We start from the raw sequence: 14,626 nt of genomic DNA, 5'->3' as shown, positions 1-14,626 counted from the left end.
ATCTAAAATTACTTAGTTGTTGAAACATCATCTTTTTCCATTTCTGAGCAATAGTATTAATAAATTCATCCTCCACATAAATCAATCTTATGTCTTTGTAATCATAGTTACATTTTGTTGCATGTTATCTCTTTTAATTTGTATTTGATTCTGATAATTTTATTTGTATTTGTATATTTTGGAATGATCATATTCTCTATCCACTTTTTCTATTGATTCATAAATGAAATTTTGCATAGGTTTAGAAGAAGATAAAACAATTTTGAAAAGTAAGAGCTAAATCAGTTCTAGACATTATTTAGAAACTTAAAACTGGTAAATAGAATTTCTAAGTAATATTTAGAAATTTACATTTGTATAATAAAAAATCCAACTAACATTTAGATCTTAAAACAATTTTACTATTAAGCTCTCTGTATGAGGGAGAAACAATGACATTTAGATCTAAAACTTAAGCAAAATGAGAATATAAAGTTTCTCAAATTGAAATGAATAGAATATTTAAATCAAAATAGAAGCTATATGTTTTCAAATTTATATTCTAAACATATAATGTTTTAAATCAAGTTCTAAATAAAATCTTTTAAATATTTTTTTTTTGTTATGTTTCAAAAATGTTATATGTGGTAGAAGAAATATTGAATATTATTTAAAACTTGATTTTACAAGGATTATAATCATGTAAAAAAAAAATTGATAATGAGGATTATGGTCGATAATTATAATTAATATTTTAGACTATATTTTAAAATTTGATTTATGTTTTTAAAATTAGAATTTCTATTAAATGATACTATGAGAAGAATAAAAGTTTTTTGTTTTAAATAAATTTTTAAACGTAGAATGTTTTAAATAAAGTTCTAAATAGTCTTTTAAATAGGATAATATATAGGGTTTTAGTTAGTATCACAATTTAATTACAATTAGAGTATAATTTATAATTTAAAATGCTGGTTCCTAACATAAGAATGAGATTTTAAACATACATATTTTATTTACATATGTAAATAATCATTTTATTATTTAATCTAGGTCATGGAAAGTTATATTGATGAAATAGACATGGCTGAGAATCCAAACATCAAACATCATCTAGAAGAAGTAGAAATCTCCAAGATTCCAGATGTCAATTCTAAAAATTTAGTCATGAGCCCACATTCGACTACTGCTTCAAATGATTTTATAGTTACAGAAGTTCAAAAGTTGGCAAGCGATGTTCTTAATCAACACAAGGAACTCATTGATAGGCTTAACATCACATTTACATGTAGTGAAAAGTGAAGATGTTACATCAATTCAAGATGCATTTGATATTGGGTGCAAATGTTGCATTTGGTGGCCTCATTAGGGAGATATTCTACAATGAACAGTATGAATAGGGGGAATCTTATTTGATTATACAAGGGTTTCAAAGATACTTGAACCAAATGTAATCAAAGAAACATCATATTGTTATGCAACAAAATTTTTGGTTTTGTAAGAAACAATTTTGTAGTTATGAAAATATGAATACAATTTTGGTTGTATCAAAGTAAAAAATTAGCATTTTGTATTTATTTATATATGTCATATATTATTTAAATAAAACTTTACCATTTGATTAAAATTATTTTATGAATTTGTACTATGAGCATCATTTTTGAGTCAAAATTATTATGTTATTAAATGGTTTTATACTTCATTATTTACTAGAAAGTCTATTTATTTCTTTTATTTCTATTTATAGCTCTGGTTTGAGCAAGGAAACACTTCTTTGAGACAGAAGAGCAGAGAAAACAATACAATAGACAATATCAACAAGCATATCGCAGATGTCATGTGCAATAGTTAGTGAATTCTGAAGTCGATGGACATCAAAGTGAAATGAATGAGATTGATCAAGAACAATATGGTAAACATAGATCAGATGTCACTATCGAGCAATTATGAAATGAAACAAATATAGGTCATCAAATCCCTAGGCATAACTCTAATTCTGAAAGACATGATGTTAACAACCCACAAAATAGAAATATATGTCAACGTACATCTGAGGAGGAGCACTCACAAGTAATAAGAGAAAAGGATGTTGTAGAATGTCCTCCTCAAGTTGAGGGACATGTACAAAACAATCCTTAAATAAGAAAGATTGAACAAATGAGATATTGTGATAATGATGAATTGTATTTACAAAGAGATGATTTTGAAAGGAATCAACAAGAGGAAGCTTCGAGGTCTATAGATTGTGTTGCAGAAACACCTAAAAATGAAATTCAACAAGCATAATGATCAAGGCTTGAATCACTTCCACACGAATTCCCATGTGCTAATGGATTTATAGAAATAGATTTTATGAAATTTTAGATATCATTTCATAATAAATTAGAAAGGTTGGCATCACCAACCATATGCTACATCTGTCAAGAAAGTTACATTGGAATTTCTATCTCTCATACTCCACAAGGTCCTATTTGTAATAGATGTAGACAAGAAAAAAGTGATCACAAATTCTCAGTTGAAAATAATATGGATCCTAAAGCCCAACCGATAGAATTGGAAAATCTAACTCAAGTGGAAGAAATGCTCATCACACATGTGAGCCCAATTTTACAAGTTACACATGCAACTGGAGGTCAGTTAAAATATCAAGGGCACATAATAAGTTTTCCACAGAATATTAAAAGTGTTTAGTGTCATTTGATTTCCACAATCTATTAGCAACAATATTAAAAGTGTTGCCAAGAAATTGCCACACTTAGTTAAAGATCTTCCAATCATTATAGTGAGTAGAAAGGATCAACGTGGAACACACTACAATTTTACAGTAAATAGAGATCATGTTTATGTTGCCTTACAATATAAAATAATACATGATAAATTTATCTTAGATGTTATTGTTGATGAAAATGCTTTGGATGATATATCACCAAATATAGACTAGAATATTTTCAATGAGTTACAAACAGTGCATATGGAGTTTGATTAAGAAAAAATGAGATTATATTTGTGGTCCCTTTAGTGGAGACAAATGAGAGAAATATAATAGAGCACACAACATCAATGGCATCAAAACCACCAAATATCCAGTGGGAAATGGAGTTGATTCGTACATGGGCAAGAAATCCTAACATAGACGCAACACTAATGATGGATTGGCCTAACATTGGTGCATCTCCCATAAATGAATATGCCACTCCTAGTTTGCTTGACATGACATTCCCCTCTTTATGTCCCAATGGTAAATGTGATTTGCTAGAACCAAGAATGAGGAAAGTATATTTACATGAATATGTTAAGTACTTAATTTGATACAGAGATAATATATTTAGAAAGCATCCAAGGTTTCTCTACTACATGATGAATATGATCATGAGACACGAAGCACATAGCTCCACAAGTGTTTGCATGAAAAGAAGCTTGCATGAAATGCCAATCACAATACAAGAGTTGCATAAACATATGGAGAAAACACCACACTCCCATCTAGCAGATAGATTGATGCAATTTGGAACCAGTTTAAGGGGAACACTATCATATTGGACAAAGTGTTGAGCAGAATAACAGACATGCTTCATCAACTTGGAACACCAACAATATTTTTTACATTAAGTGCAGTAGACTTGTACTGGCTAGATTTGCATGCAATGATGCCTGGAACACCACCAACTGATCCACAAGAAGGAAAAATTTGGAAGAAACAAAATATCATTGACTATCCACACATTGTTACATAATATATGTATTTATGAAATACAATTTTCAAAAAAGAGATACTTGAGAATGAGATGAATGTGGAGGACTATTGGTTCAGATATGAATGGCAACATAGAGGATCTACACATGTCCATGGCTTTATATGGTTAAAAGGAGCACCAAAAATGGAAAGTATTGATTGGAATAATCAAGATGAATTGTATTTTGTTGCATCATATCTCCATGATTTGGTTCATGCATGTAACCCTCGACGAGACTCACACCTCCAAAATATATAGGTATGATTATAGAAAGTTATAAAATTAAACATTCTTTATTATGGTAACTTTAAATAAGAACAAATATGATATTAAATATCTAAATTTCTATTTCAGGCATATCAAAATTTTAGTCTACACTGATGCAGGAGCATCCAGTGGTGTAAGGACAATCCTGTATCACCCAAAAATATGCTTAGAGATAGTTTCTGTTTAATATGTTTTTATTTCTAGATACCCTTTTGGGGCAAATAAAGGTTCCAACTCTCACAGTTCTACTATTAGTTTTTTGGGTTAGAGTTTTTAAGCACCTTGGGATACGTGTAAATGTAGAAAAGAAGTTATTTTGTAATTAAGCCAAAATTATGATGAGTTAGAGGGTGTAAGTTGTAGGGATGATTATAATTATAATTTAAAATGCTCCATAAAAAGAATTAGGTCAAAAGGCTTTACGGTTAGAAAGTTATTAAAATTTTAATTTTCTTGGAGACCTCTTAAGAGCACTTCAAAGTCATATTTGGGGCACTAAATAGCCTCATATTGGGCCAAAAAATGGGGGACAAGAAAAGATAGTCCATAAGGCTATAGAGCACTTCGAGAGCTTTCTAAAAATGTAAACAGTTCGTCAATCAGAGTCACAGTTCAAAAGTTATGCCTCCCGAAAGTTAGACTACCATTTCTGGATTCTTCTAATTTTACACTGACTTCTAACATCATTTTTGGAACCTTCTATTTTTCCAGTGGACACCAACTAGCATATTCTAGAATGTATTCCTAACCCTAAACCATTTGGGGCTTATTTGAGAACATTTCTGGCACTGCAAAGGTAGTTCTCAATGGAGTTAGAGAGAAGGTACTGTGCAGAGGAATTCTTTCTCTAGAATAATACTATTGTAAACCCATAAGAAATTTTTCATTAATAAAAATATTTTCATTTTCATGTGCGTTCATTCTGGTCTTTGGTTGTGTTTCCATCAAGTGGTATCAGAGCAAGTTTTCTTGAGTGTGTAGATAGAGCGTTGATTGTGAGGTAGTTTGCAATAGTACTGTATGGTTGTGGGTTTGAGGCAAGATGATGCCTCCATGAAGAGAACGTGGTGGAAGGGCTGGAGTTGTTTCTCCTAAGGTTAGAGCCCTCTAGAGACAACTTCAAGCATTGCAGGAGGAGATCCACAGAGGAATGAATGTCGCCATAGGCGACGAAAGTGAGGAAAAAAATGAAGAAGAAGAAAACATAGGACATGAAGGGGAAGGCAATGAGGAAGTCCTAAATAAAGAAAAGGAGAGGCTTTTTTAGGGCCATTTCTAAGCTTGGAAAGAGACCTAAAATTGATATGGATATGTTTTAAGGAAATCTAAACTCGGATGAGTTGATCGACTGGATCAATGAACTAGAGGAGTATTTTGAGTATGAGGATATTAGAGATCCAAATAGGGTTAAGTTTGCGAAGGCCAAAATGAAAGGCCATGCAAAAATATGGTGGCAAGAGATTTAGCTGGAAAGGAATAGAAGAGGAAAGGAGAAAATCACAAGGTGGGATTGCATGGTGGATAAACTAAAGAAGCAATTCATTCCCGTTGATTATGAGCTTGATTTGTTCAAGAAAATACAAGGATTAAAGCAAGCAGGAAAATCTATCTAGGAATATATGGAGGAATTTTATCGACTTCTTATTAGGGTAGGGCCTGCAAAAGAAAATAAGGAGAAGGTTTCCTGTTACCTCAGTGCGTTACGACCTAGCATTCAGGAGGAGTTAAGTCTGGTTAGGATGATTAGCATTGAAGAAGCATACCCATTTGCCCTGCGAGTTGAAGTAAAGCTAAATAAAAAGTTTGAAGGAAGGAAAAGAGGGTGCAGTCAAGGAGGAAGGGGTGACAATAGGTCATTTGGAGGCCAAAATTAGACCCAAAAGAAAAATGAAGATGTGGGTACTAGCAGAAACTAGAGAAACGAGGGTTTCAACTGCTCCCGTGATCAAAACTTTGGAGATCAGAGAGGAAGAGGTAGAGGACGTGGACAAGGATCAAGAAGAAGAGGCTTTCAAGGTACCTATTTTCATTGCAATGAAGAAGCTCTTCATGCCTTTGAATGCCCTCAACAAAAAGGAATGATAGATAGGAGAGCTAATGGTCAAGCAAGGGTTGCTCATGTAGATGAGGATGTACAGTCATCACATTCAGAGGATGTAGAAAGAAGAGAGGTTCTCATAAATGAAAGGGTCTTACTAAGTAGTGAGACTAAACCTAGACAAAGGAGGAGTTTGTTTTGTACTAGGTGCAAGTGTGAGGATAAGTGTTGTGATGTGATTGTTGATGGTGGCAGCATAGACAACTTGGTATCTGAGGAGATAGTCTCTAAGCTAAAGCTCAAGAGGGAGAAACACCCCTAACCCTGTCGGATTGCTTGGGTGAAGGATGATCATAAGGTCCTGGTCAGTGAACAATGTTTGGTGAAGTTCAAGATTGGGAGTTACCATGATGAAGTTCTCTGTGACATTATTCCAATGGATGTTGACCATTTATTGTTGGGAAGACTATGGCAATTTGATAGACATGCTGTACATGATGATCATGCAAATACATACTCTCTAAAAAAGGATGGAGTTCACCACAAATTGAAGCCCTTGGTAAAGGAAGGTGAAAAGGTATGCAATAATGCTAGGATATGTCTTGTTGATGGAAGAATTTTTTTGGATGGTATGAAACATTAGAGTATGTGTTATGCTTTGATTCTTAGAAAAGATAAGGAAGGTAGTAGTGAAATTCAACCTGAAGTTTTAGGCCTATTAAGTGAGTATGGAGATTTAATCTCTAATAATGTTCTAGAACGGGTTGCCACCAGTAAGGTAAATTAGTCATTAGATAGATTTAATCCCTGGAGCTAGTTTTCCTAACAAGGCTACTCATAGGATAACTCCTACTAAAACAGAGGAGCTAAAATAGACAAGTTCAAGAGCTATTGAGGAAGGGTTTGATTCGAGAGAGCCTGAGTACCTATAGTATTGGCACCAAAGAAGGATGGAGAGTGGAGAATGTGTACAAACTCTCGAGCTATAAACAAAATAACCATCAAGTATCAGTTTTCTTTGCCAAGAATGGATGATCTTATGGACTACTTGAGTAGGGCTTAGTACTTCACAAAGATAGATCTCAAGAGTGGCTATCACCAAATAAAACTATGAGAGGGAGATGAGTGGAAGAGTACATTCAAGACCAAGGAGGGTCTATATAAGTGGTTAGTCATGCCCTTTGGACTGACCAATGTGCTAAGCACCTTCATGCAGCTTATGAATGAGGTACTGAAGAAATTCTTGGGAAATTTTTTTATTGTCTATTTGGATGATATTTTAATTTTCAGCAAGACTTTGATGAATATTTATTGCACATTCGTAGAGTCCTTGAAAGGTTGAGGGAAGAGAAAATGTTGATTAATTTGAAGACGTGTAGCTTTCTAAAAAAAGATTTAGTTTACTTGGGGTTTGTTGTATCATCTGAGGGTCTCAAAATGGATCTAGAGAAGGTAAAAGTCATCTTGGAATGACCTAATCCAAGGTCTTCCACTGGTTAGTTTTTATAGAAAGTTCATTAAGAATTTTAGTGGCATATGTGCACCCTTGACTGAAACAATAATTGGGGATAGGAAAGAGTTCAAGTGGACTACAGCAACTGCAAGGAGTTTTGAATTGTTGAAGAAGAAGGTGACAGAACAACCAGTGTTGGCACTTCCTAATTTTAGTAAAGTGATCCAAGTAGATTGTGATGCCAGTGGTAGTGCTATTGGGGCTGTATTGAGCCAAGAAGGTAAGCCTATTGCATATTTTAGTGAAAAATTGAATGATGCAAAGAAGAAGTATTCTATTTATGATCAAGAGTTCTATGCAATCATTTAGGCCTTAAAGAAATGGAGACATTATTTATTTCCAAAAGAATTTTTCTTGTATATTGATCACCAGGCATTGTAGTACCTAAATAGCCAAGGTAAATTGAACCAGCGACATTTGAAGTGGGTAGAGTTCATTCAGAGCTATACATTTGTGTTGAAACATAGAAGTCTAATAGGGTTGTAGATGCATTGAGTAGGAGATAGTTGTTGTTGGTAGTAATGCAAGTTGAAGTGGTTGGGTGAATGTACTCAAGAATCTATACCCTGAGGATCCTGATTTTGCTGAAGCGTGGAAGGTTTATAAAGAACTCATTATTATAGACAGAACTAGCTGGCTAGATTATTTGATTTATGATGGTATGTTGTTCAAGGGTAGTCAATTGTGCATTCCAAGGAGTTCCATGAGGAAAAACTTGATCAAAGAGAAGAATAGTGGGGGGATGGCAGGACACTTTGGTTGAGATAAGACCATTTCCATTCTTAGAGAACATTATTTTTGGCCTCAAATGTCACAAGATGTGAAGAATTTTGTGTAGAGTTGTCAAGGATGTCAAGTAGCCAAGGGATTTAGTCACAATACTGGACTCTATTGGCCATTGCCTATTCCATTGAAGCCATGGGAGGACATAAGCATGGATTTTGTTCTTGCATTGCTGAGGACACAAAGGGGTAATGACTTAGTATTTGTGGTAGTTGATAGGTTCTCCAAGATGGCACATTTCATTCCATGCCACAAGACACATGATGCTGTACATATTGCAGACTTGTTTTTTAGAGAGGTGGTGAGACTACATGGCCTCCCAAAGAGTATAATTTCTGACAAAGATACTAAATTTGTGGGGTGTTTCTAGAGGACTTTGTGGAAGAAGTTGAGGATGGAATTGAAGTTATATATTAGGACACCAAAGGATATACACATTCAAACTTGTTTTAACCTAGCAACCACATGCAGATCAGAAAACCCAGATGAATGACACAAGGAAGAGAAGATTCACTTATATATCATTCACAAGCCAAAGGAGATACAATCATTTAGGTTATAGATCTCTACAAAACACCAATGAGAGGCAAATAGTTCTTGCATTTTAACATTAATGGCTGAAGGAGATAAGGCAAAATGTCATATAGTTTAGAGGCAAAGGGAATTTATAGTGAAATTACAGAGCAATAACAAAGAAAATCAGAGAAGGTCAACCTTAAAAAAATCTACAAAATTTGCCTTTATAGCTCAGGCATAACTGAGATATTTCCCAACTGACATTACTCTACAACTATTTCCATTAAGTCCTATAGAGAATAATCATGGATATTTGAAGAAAATTTGATCTGAGCATGGATCTAGATGCAATGATATCTAATCTCTGTGGAAACAGGGCCCTGAGAAGATAGGAACAACACCATTAAACAATTCTAACTAGGTAGATGGATCAGATCAAGGGTGGTAGAGTGTTCTCCTGGGGGTAACATTCATTCCAGAGTGGTTGGCATTCATCATAGGGACCAGATCGCACATGAAAACTTAATTTCCCCTATTTCTAGCTCATGAATTAGCAAGATTAGTAGGTCAATGTAGCCCTAGCACTAGGATGAGCCACATGGACCAATGATCTCTTTTCATTTTTCCACTCAGCAGAGTCTTCCTGAGTTTGACCACATCCCTCTTTACTAACCGCACCAACTCCTCAAACTCTAACTGTGATGGTCACATTAATTGCCAGTGCCTCTAACTATTATTGCCTCCATAGGGCCCACTGGGACATGTGTCATTTAGGAACTTCCCCACAATGTTAACTTCCTTGCACTTCCATTTTACGGGAAAGCCCTGATCATTGATCTGCATAAGATCAACGATCAAGAAGGACTCTCCATAATGTTGTGCTTGCTCTTCAAAATTTTGGACCCACAAGACACTTGGCAGCTGACTCAGCCTGACCTGACCCCATCTGGCATCACCCTCACAAACAACTAGCACCACCCTAGCATCACCTTGTGGCTTATAAAACTAGCCTAGCCCCATAGGGACACACAACTACAAGGCACTTGCTCGCATTGCTTAAAGTCCTTGCATCTTGATATTGCGGGTATGCACTAGCCATTGATCTGATCACATCGAACAGTAGAAGGTGGAACTGGGAACATGAGAGGTTGTTGGACAGGTGTCACTAGGGTGCATGCCCATAATAATTAAAACCCTTACACTTCCATCAAGCGAGAAAGCACCAATCCCTTGATCCTTGTAGATCTGATGGTGGAAATTCCTCATGCCTTATTCTTTGAACAAGGCAGGCCCGTGACATCGTTCCCTCCATGTGTCAAAAGGAGGCATGCCCACATTTCTTAAACCCCTTGCATTTTGATATTGTGGGCATGCACCAACCATTGATCCTGGGAGATCTGACGGTGCTCGTAAGATGTGCATCTTGGACTTCTGCGAATACCCACTGTGATGTCATCCAGAATGCGAGAAAGCGGGCACCAATAGAATCACCAGCTCAGCCTGCCACCTGTCCACCCTGTCTCCAGCTCATAAGAGAAAGCAGACCCACCTGCCATGCATCGCAAAGGGGCTTCCCCACAATGTGTAGAGGTCATGTATTTTCAAAATGCGAGAAAGCACCCACCGTAGATTTGGCTTGATCTGACGACATGGAAAGTTGCAAGCCAATGGAACAAAACATAAGGTTTTCGTTCATTTTAAATATTTTTTGGGAATTAAAATAATGGAAAGATGGGAAGGTGACCATTGGGTGGGGCAAGCATTTAAAGTTCAAATTTTGGCAGGAGGCAAAATGGTTAACATTTTTGGCGACTTAGAGGGGGTGAAAGCCTACTATGCGCATGACCAGTGGCCTTCTACTTCTGTTGGGCTATAGAGTCAAAAAAATTGTGGATCTTGCATAATGAAACCCTAACACTACCTTTGCGACAACAAAACACTAAAAATTTGGAAAACCTACCCTCTGCAACTGAAACTAGAGACTAAAAACCTTCTGCAAAACACATGTTCTCATGTACTTCTTGGAAGGCTAGAAACAATAGAAAGGAAACTACACTACCTATGTACATGGAAAATTAAGCCCTCTCAGAAACATGGCTTGAGGTAGATCCCATTGACTAGGATGGGAAAAACTTCACCACCAAGCTTGCTCAATTGAAAAGCATTGGCTTGCTTGCAACTGACAATTAGATAGGGACCACTCCATAGTGCATCAAATTTTGAGTGCCTCCTTGGTTTTACCATGTCTGCATCCCATTTCAAGACCAAGTCACCCTCCCTAAAGGTTCTGACCCTAGCCTTTTTATCAAAGTCCTTTTTCACCTGCTGTTGATGTGTCTCCAGGGTCTGCATGGCCTGACCTCTTGTTTCTTCCAGCTCCATCAATTCTTCCATTCTCACTATCATGGCATCATTGTCAATTAGCTCCAATTGATGAGCTAGTTCCAGGGATGGAAACTTCAATTAAATTGCAAGCCTTGCTTCTCTACCATATACTAACATGAATGGTGAATTCCCTAATGACCTCTTAGGTGTTATCCTATCAGCCCACAGAGCTGTTCTCAATTTTTTATGCCAACACCTTTGATTATCTTCTATTGTCCTCTTTATGATCCTAATTAAATTCTTGTTGGACAACTCAGCTAGGCCATTACCCTGAGGGTAGTAGTTTGAAGACGTGCTCAAATAGATATTATGGTCAACTGCCCATTCACAAATCTAAGCTCCTACAAAAGACTTTGCATTATCTGAAATAATGGTTGAAGGAGCACTGAACCTGGTCACAATTCCATCAAGGAACTCAATAACTAAAGATTTGGTGGCATCCTTCAATGCAACTACCTCTGTCCATCTGGCGAAGTAATCTATAGTAGCTAAGATCCACTTGTGACTAGAACTAGAAGGAGGATTGATAGGGCCTATGAAATCCAATCTCCACTAAGCAAAAGGCTGGTCCACCTGGATGGGATGAAGAGGAAGGGTTGCAAGCTTTTGTTTACCAGAGAAGAAGGCACATTTCTCGCACTTCCTCACATATTTATGACAATCATGAAATAGGGATGGCCAGTAATAACCAGCTCTCATGATCTTCATTGCAGTTGTTCTGGCTGAGAAGTGACCACCATCAAGACCATCATGAAGCTCTTTGATCATTCTTTCAGCTTGGTCTATGTCAAGGCATCTTAATAGGGCTCCATTTAAATCTTTCCTAAAAAGAATACCCTCAACTAAGACATAAGGAATTGACTGCAATCTATATTGTCTTCTTTTAACTCTATCTAATCCTTGAGGGTACCCATTGCCTAAAAAGAAGTTCTTCATATCATCCATCCAATTCCTTGAGTCATCATTTCTTGCCTCTTGTTGCTCTATTAGTATCATAGCAACTTCCTCATCTAATTTTTGAGATGATAATATCTATTTACACAATCCTTTCCCTCTTACTAGCTTGGTAATCTGGATGTCAACATCCTATTCCATCACTTTTGTAATCCAACTAGCTCTTTTCTCACTAATGTCTTTTCTCAAAAGGAAATCCTTCATCTTGGCATGAGGTACTAACAAATGAATCTTATTGTGAGATAGGAGGTGTCTAAATTTCTTCAAAGCTCTGATGACTGCAAGGGCTTGCTTCTCTAAAAAACTGTACTTGTCTTCATACTCCTTAAGCCCTTCACTAAAGAAGGCTATGGGCTGCTCCTCATTTTTATCATTTGTTTGAGTCAAGATAGCAGAAATACTTGACTCACCACCTAGGGTATAAAGAATGAAATCCTTCTCAAAGTTTGGATTAATGAGAGTAGGGGCTAAGGCTATGGCCGCCTTGATCTCTTCAAAACTTTTCCTCCCTTCCTTGGTCCATGCAAAGACCATACTTTTCTTGAGCATAGCTATAAGGGGTTTCACCATGGTAGCAAGATTAGCGATAAATATTCTCACAAAATTTATCCTACCAAGGAAACTTTGCAGCCCTTTCTTGTGTTTAGGAAGAGGAAGAGCAAGTATTTCTTTTGTTCTCTTTGGATCAATGGTTAAGCCATCTTTAGATACAATGTGTCCTAATAATTTTCCTTGATTGGTAGCAAAGACAGACTTGCTTGGGTGAAGGGATACCCTAAACTCTCTACACCTTAAGAATACCCGTCTAAGATGATCAAAATGATCCTCCACATTCTTTGAATATACTGTGATATCATCAAAGTAAATTAACACAAACCTTTCAATCATATTCTTGAAAGCCATTTCCATTGCCTTCTAAAATGTAGCACCTGCATTAGTTAGTCCAAATGGCATTTTAAAATAAGCATAGGTACCCCATTTGGTGGTAAATGCAGTCTTATACCTATCAAGCTCTTTGACTAGTACTTGATTGTAGCCAAAAAATCCATCGAGAAATGAAACCCTCTTTGAACCACTAACTTTGGACAAAATGTGCTCCATGGAAGGGAGAGGATGGTGATCTTTAAGGGAAGCTTGGTTAAGGTCCCTAAAGTCCACACACAATCTAATTTCTCCATTCTTCTTCCTAATAGGGACAAGGTTTGCTACCCATGATGAGTGCTTGATAGGGAAAATTATGTTGGCATCAATCAATTTGGATAGCTCCTTTCTCATTAAGGGTTCAATTTTAAGATTCACTGGCCTCTATTTTTGTCTTACTAGTTTGACATCATTAATTAAATCTACGGTATGTTGAAACAACCTTGGGTCAAAACCATTTAAATCATCATACGTCCAAGCAAATACATAATTAAATTCTTGAAATAGATGAATAAAACTTTCTTGTTTAATTTCAGAACATACCCTCCCCAAGTTTAAGGACTTTCCATCAGCGACTGTGACTGGGGTGTAGTCATCTTTGTCAGCAACTAGGTTCATGACTCTACCTCTTTCTTGGTCATCAGGGTTAAAAACACTCTTTGATGTAATGAGAACTTTAGGAAATTTTTTGGAGCTAAGATTAATGATTTTGTCCCCATACTGATCTTACAATCTTGATTGGTTTATGTCTGAAAATTCTACTTCATTCTGTAAGAAGCTCACAATTTGTTCATAAGATTCAAACACTTGCCAATGTATGTTATTGTCAGGGATGGCAGGCCTTACTACCATCCTAATTTGTTTCTCTTTCTTCTCCTCAAGATTCCCTGGCACATCATAAGATTTACCTATTGCTGCAAGTCTATCAACATATCTATTTTCTTTTTTAGGGATGCTTTGAATATTGAATGCATTGAAACCTTCAAGAAAATCTCATACCCTATGTTTATAAGACTTGAACAAACCATTCTTGGTGACATTCTGATTTCTCACTTGATTAACCACCAACTCACTATCTCCATATACCCTTAAGGCTTGGATCCCTCTTTTCTGAGCAAGTAGGAGACCTTGAATCAAAGATTCATACTCAGCTACATTATTAGTGCAACTAAACTGGAGCTTGAAAGAGAAGTAGTATCTTACTTGTGCAGGAGAAACCACCATCATGTCAGCCCTTGATCCATTTTTATTTCATGAGCCATCAAAGTACATACTCCATATCCCACTCATATCTTCTTTAGTCCCCACAAGATCAAGAACTAGAGCATCCTTTTCTAATATACAATAGGTATTGAGGCCTGTCTCAATAGTTTCTGACATAGGATCAAACTGATATGCATCATCCCATTCATCTAAGAGAAAATTAGGTATCTTTGCTAGGGAAGTAGTAGGCTCATTCACTATGTCATTCTCATCTGATGAGATTAAGGGTGTAGGGCTCGGTATGGTGGAGGGCTAGAGGCTCTGCTTTGATTG

The sequence above is a fragment of the Cupressus sempervirens genome, chromosome 7 (genome assembly GCF_028749045.1).
Source record: "Cupressus sempervirens isolate cs-2001-9-10 chromosome 7, ASM2874904v1, whole genome shotgun sequence".
Lineage (NCBI taxonomy): Eukaryota > Viridiplantae > Streptophyta > Pinopsida > Cupressales > Cupressaceae > Cupressus > Cupressus sempervirens.
This window is presented reverse-complemented; position numbering follows the sequence as displayed.